This window comes from Phaseolus vulgaris, chromosome 10, assembly GCF_000499845.2.
Source record: "Phaseolus vulgaris cultivar G19833 chromosome 10, P. vulgaris v2.0, whole genome shotgun sequence".
NCBI lineage: Eukaryota > Viridiplantae > Streptophyta > Magnoliopsida > Fabales > Fabaceae > Phaseolus > Phaseolus vulgaris.
In genome coordinates, this window is record NC_023750.2 from 37,446,058 (window position 1) to 37,452,092 (window position 6,035).

The window sequence follows — 6,035 nt, forward strand, 5'->3', positions numbered from 1 at the left end:
ATTATAGAGAAGAAAATTGCAAGAAGAATAACATATAAAACTTCCTAAGATACACAATTAGCACCATAATTTTGACACAGTTAATTATGTTGTTCTCTTTCCTTATACAATATAGAATGCTTGTGTTTCAACTTTTATAATTTTTATACAAGATGGAAATATAGATTGTTGGTGTTTCAACTTTTATAATCCCTATGCAAGATGGAACTAGTGTCAGAAATAGGGGAACACCCCTTGTTTCTTAAAATAAATAAATAAATAAATAAAGCTTTACTGTTTTTGCGTATTGCTTGTTATCTTAGTTTAGCATCTTAAATAATTTTAAATATGTACAAATGCAATCAGGCTTAGAAATCATTGGTCAGGAAACTTTCTCATCTAAATAATGAAGTAATGGATGTTGTTTGAAGTTAATAAAAGTGGTTTTCTAAGCTTGCTATAAGGTATTATGTTGAAACTTTGTTTCTTTTATTCTTATGTGTTATATTTTATTTAATTAAGTGTTTATTTATTTAATTGAAAGTTGTCCTTTAGATTAACAATTTTACACTAATAATTATTTTGGTGTAATACTTTATATATTAAAAGTATTATGATTTTGTTGATAAACTCAAATTCTAGATGATTTTGAGACACTTGCCTTTGTAAGATCTAGATGTTATCTTCTAAATGAATTGATTCTTTATCAATTTGATTTTATAGGAATAGGAATAGAAAACAATAGTTTCAAAATCTCTAGAAAGTAAAATGGATAGTTACCCAATAAGTGTAGAGCAAGTGCAAGTTAGATTTAGTTGTGTCAAGGTTTAGTTTCAGATACATATAAGTAATGGAGAGTAAATAAATTGTATGAGGGATGTTACATTTGATGTGGCCTGTTGAAGTTTAACATTGTGTTGTTTTATGTGGTTACGGTGGTGATTGTGTTTCGATTGTATGATGGTTCATGAAAGTTTTTTTATGTGTATTTGTGATTTGTGTATCCTTTTATATGTGAGTTGTTTGTTTTAAAGTTTTAATTGATTCTGTTCATGGTTGCTTACAAGAGTGAAGTTGGAAATACAAAATATTTAATTTTATTGTCATTTGTTCCTTGACAAGTACCTATGTAACCATAGTACTATTATTATTTGCTACTTGTAAGGGGACTTAATGTTTTGAAGATTCAACCATAAAGAGTGTTGCTTTACTTGTAATAAATTTTACCTACTTGAAGATTTTCTCTTGTTCTTCCTTTTTGTCTCTCATTGTTATGCATTAGTCCCTTTATATATTGTAGTAATCACCTAGAAGGCACAACACACTGAAAGGAATTTTGTTTTTTGTACGAATGTGTGATTGTGAAGTTTTCTTTTTCACCATACTTGCATTGTGAAACAGTCACTTTTATTGTCACTTGAGAGTTTCTCTTGCACATGATATCATTATTTGAAGATTCATATTTGAATTACCTATGATACCAAAACGAAAGAGAAGATTCTAGCTAGCTTTACTAGATAAAGCTCTTATTGGATGTTAGTTGAAATCGATTGCCACTATAAATGTTATGTTTACAATGGTATGATTTTACAAGTTTTCAAGTTAATAATATGCGCACCTTTTTATAGTGCATTTAACTGAATTATCATCACTGGTTGCTGGACTGATAATTGATAATCAATTATATTGAAGTCATGACCCCTTAATCTTATTTATTCCCATTTTAAGCTCTGGTCATTTAAGCTAAGCATTTAAATACTAAGGTTATTGGTTAATTTTCCTGTTATTGTTAATATGATTGGAATTTGTTGTTTATTTTTAAGGAGTAAATGCTTATAAAAAAAATTTAAAAAAAAACTTAAGATACCTAATATAAAAATGAACTATTTATTATACTTGGATGAGAAAATAGTAATTTAGTACTCTTTGTATTTTGACAATATTTTCTTATGTGAGTTTTCCTGAGGTTTAGACTCTACATCTTGACCTGTTTCTAGATGTCAAATTCCCTTATAATGCTCACTCATGAAAGTTAAATAAATAAATAAATAAATGGCTAAATTCATGGAACTTATACTTAATTCTTAAATTTTGTATACATGTGTTAAGACAAGAACATTTTTATTAACAATGACACTACTTCTTGCACTATTTTTGGTAGTTGAGCTTCACAAGACAGTTTTGAATATCGTGCTAGTTTGTACCAGATGGTTTGTGTTTGTGCATGTGCACGATATTGCTAGCTCACTTCAATAGTAATTTGTTGGCCTTGTTTGAAACAAATTAATATGTTTGTTTTTCCTTTATTCTTCCTTATTTGTTCTTCCTGTGATGCAATATGTGGGAGTCATTGACTGGGTTGGGTGGATTAGAAACCAAAACCATTGTATTGGATATTGTAGAGATTTTCTTTTTTCTTTGTTGTTTCTGGTTTTTCTAGATCTTACGGTCACAATTCTCTTAAATTATTTAACTTGGTTTAAATAAATACAACAAATTATTCTCCGTGTGATTGTTGCAAATTAAGTATGTCTTGTCAGGTTTGATTGACTTCACTTCTGAACAAAATATATTTATTTTAACATGTGATAATAGCTTCATTCACCAAAACAAGGTAAAATATGGGTATACAACCCCATAAATAGATCCTTACTAGTTGTTGACTTTGTAATTTATTATTGACATCCTTTCCTGATGATATAGAAAAATTTGTGCTTTCATTTAATAACCGAATTTCTTGTCCATGGCTAGACATTGCATTTGTTTTGAATCCAATGTGTGCATGCATATGGTTTTGTTAGTATAATTTATTTTGCTGGATTTGTGTGTCGAAAATACAATAGATAATTTGTGTGGAAGGTTCAGGGATGATAAGTCTAGTGATGCAACTTAAGAATTAGAAGAAACCATTAGAGAAATGAAACCTATCCTGATCTCTTTTCTAGTAAGTCAATTTTCGGGGACGAAAATTTTTCTTGTTGGGGAGAATGTAAGGACCGAGAAAAATAGTCTTAAAGTAGAAATGGTATAATTAAAATGACACCTGAATATTTTATTATTAATAGGGAAAAAGCTATATAAATAGAAATTTAGTTATTCAGGTTTCATTTTAAAAGGAATCACCATCTCTCTAGAAGTTCCTTTTTCCTTTGCTCTCCCTTAAGATTCTGACCTCCTCGCTCATCAGTTTGACGATCAGAGTCCACCATTAGACTCCTGGCAGCGAGATCTACAAGACTGCCCGATCAGAATCTTTGATAGAGTAAGTTCATTTTTGTTCCCTTTTTCCTTTCCTCTCCCTTCTCTCTAAGATTCTGACCTTCTCGCTCATGAGTTTGATGATCGGAGTTTGCCATTGGACTCCTAGCAGTGAACACTACGAGATTGCCCGATCAGAATCTTAGAGTAAGTTCATTCTTGGCTCATTTTCCTTTGAGTTAGTTTTGATCTAGATAAGGTTGCCTTTTAGTTTAAGTTTGCATGTGAGGTTTTTATCTTCAAAATTAGTCTCTGTTAGATCAGGGTCCTAGTGATATAGTTAGATTTGTGATCAGGACTTTGTGGTGCAAGTTAGCTTATCCTTAAGCTTTTGGTGGGTTGGAGCTCGAGCATCTGCTCAAGTCCAGGTAAGGGATGCTAGTTTTATTTTTTTTTATAGAACTCTAGGTTAGAAGATTTGGATGTGGGAGTGACGTGGTCACCAATTCAAATTTATGCTTGCAAGATTGTCTCTTTTGAAGAGTAAAGTAATATATTGATTGAAATGGTTAATTTTGAATATTTTGTTGAATTACTTAAATGAGATGTTTGATGAGAAGTGGTTGTTTGATTTTAGATGATGATTAATTTAGAAAGCATATATTTAGAACTTAGTTATGTGTTTAAGTGAATTTTTAGATCTAATTGAATTGTTTAGAAAAGTTTAAAATATTTATATGATTAGTGAATGAATTGTTGTGTGATTTGGAAATTCTAAACTTTGGTATGATTTGATTGTGTGATTTGGATATTGTGAGAGTCAGAATATGAATTTTAATCAAGACATAGTATTTTCAGAAAAGAAAATACCGTGTTAAGATTGTTTAGGATGTGCATTGACTAGGGATTCGTCTAGAAGGAGATATCCTGACTCTCTTGAGATAATGGAATCATATAGATGAAGTTATTCAGGTGGTGAGAGTCGAAGGAGGTTCATATGAATGGGTAAGTTGTTTGAAAGATAACTAACTTGACCTGTTATATGAATTAACCCTGTCATACTAGGAGAGAGATTATATTGAAATTATTTATGCGCATTGGCTGTGTGGATTTCACAGTGAGATAGTATGACATGTGCAGATCTTTGAGTTTAAGTCAACGCACGAGTCTTCCGAAAGTAGAATCAAGTGTCTATGTGTTGTGAGTTAGTGAATGGTTGACATGAGAAAGATGAATATTGAAATTTTTGATAGACACTTGATGGTTATGTGAAATGTTTGAGAAATTGTATGAGAGTTTATGAATTTTGTGTACCAATTTGAAATTTAAATTATATAGAAAATTTTGTTATAGATAACTTACCTTGTTATTTGTTTGTGTTTGTTTCTTTATCTGTGATGATCATGTTGTACACGGGAGTAGATAGTAGGTAATAGAGTTTCTAAGTGAGCAACTGGAGGATATGATATTTTTAATTTGAATGCTCTGTTTGTTTTTAAAACTTTTGATGTATATATTAAAATCCTTATGAAAAGGAATATTTTTTTTAATACAATTATGAGATAGTTATATATATTCCTTTGTTAAGTAGATAGTGTTTGTTTTACTTTTATTTTATTATATATGGGTAAAATTTAGGGATGTTATAATTTAATAAAAAAGAGTGTTAATTTAAGCATCTGAAATGGGTAGAACATGTTATGTAAAAAATAAGGGGTTGGAGTAGGTAGTACTCTACTATAACATAAAAGAACACCAATATAAATTTGCTAACTTGACATAATAATTATGCTATGCGAAAAACTGCTCCTAATCATCACCTGCAAGTGATATATAGAGCGCATAATTAATAATATAAACCATAAAAAAATTAACAACTTGATTATGCATTGGTTATATTAAATGTTTTCACTATCTTCCTTTCATTTACTATAAACATACTTTTTTTTCCTCCTTTTTCATTTACTACTATTATAAATGAACTATGATTAAAGTTTAGATGAGAAAATGGTTATGATAATATGAAGAGTGAGTTTAATAATTATACATTTTAAGTTTTTATTTTCAAAAGATTAAACAAAATATTTTCTATTTATTTTTAGGTATTTTTTTTAACACAAGAGAGTCGTTTCAAGCCAAATGATAATAGTATTAAGTTCTAAAACTTAAGACAACTTTTGTGTGTGCGAAATTCATCTATAATTATTCAGCTAAAAAAAGTAAAGCTTAAATTAGGTTAGTCCTTAATAAAAAAAACTCTAGAATGTAACAGATCATTTAAACTTTCTAAAAAGAAATTGAGATGCATGCATGTTGACACTGATACTACATAAATAATAAATTTTAAAAAAACAAGAATGCAAATCTTAAAAATATAATACAATAGAGTTATGTCGTGTTGTGTTGTCTTATGTAATTAAAACGGATAAACTTTAAATGTTACTTTTAAGAGATAGGCAAATTGTCACAGTAATCACAGTAAAATATTATGTTAAAACCTGAAATATAGATAAAATTAACAGCATACGAAAATAAACACATTTTTTTTTTTTAAATTTTTATCAGCAAAAGCACACATAAGTAGTACATTCAATATTTAGTGACAGAGTTCATCACTTCACCTTTACTCAATATTCATGATGGTTCATCACTTTTAATCTCACACATTACATAATATAAATAATAATGTATTTCATCACCAACTTGGTAGAATAACACAATTCTTTTCTTAAAACACAATCACGCGTAGTAGAATAGGGACACATTATCTGTATCCACTTTATGCCTTCAATCTCCTCATAATTACTGCAATATTGGAGTCAACAACACGGACTCAACCTAGACAAATTATAAAAATA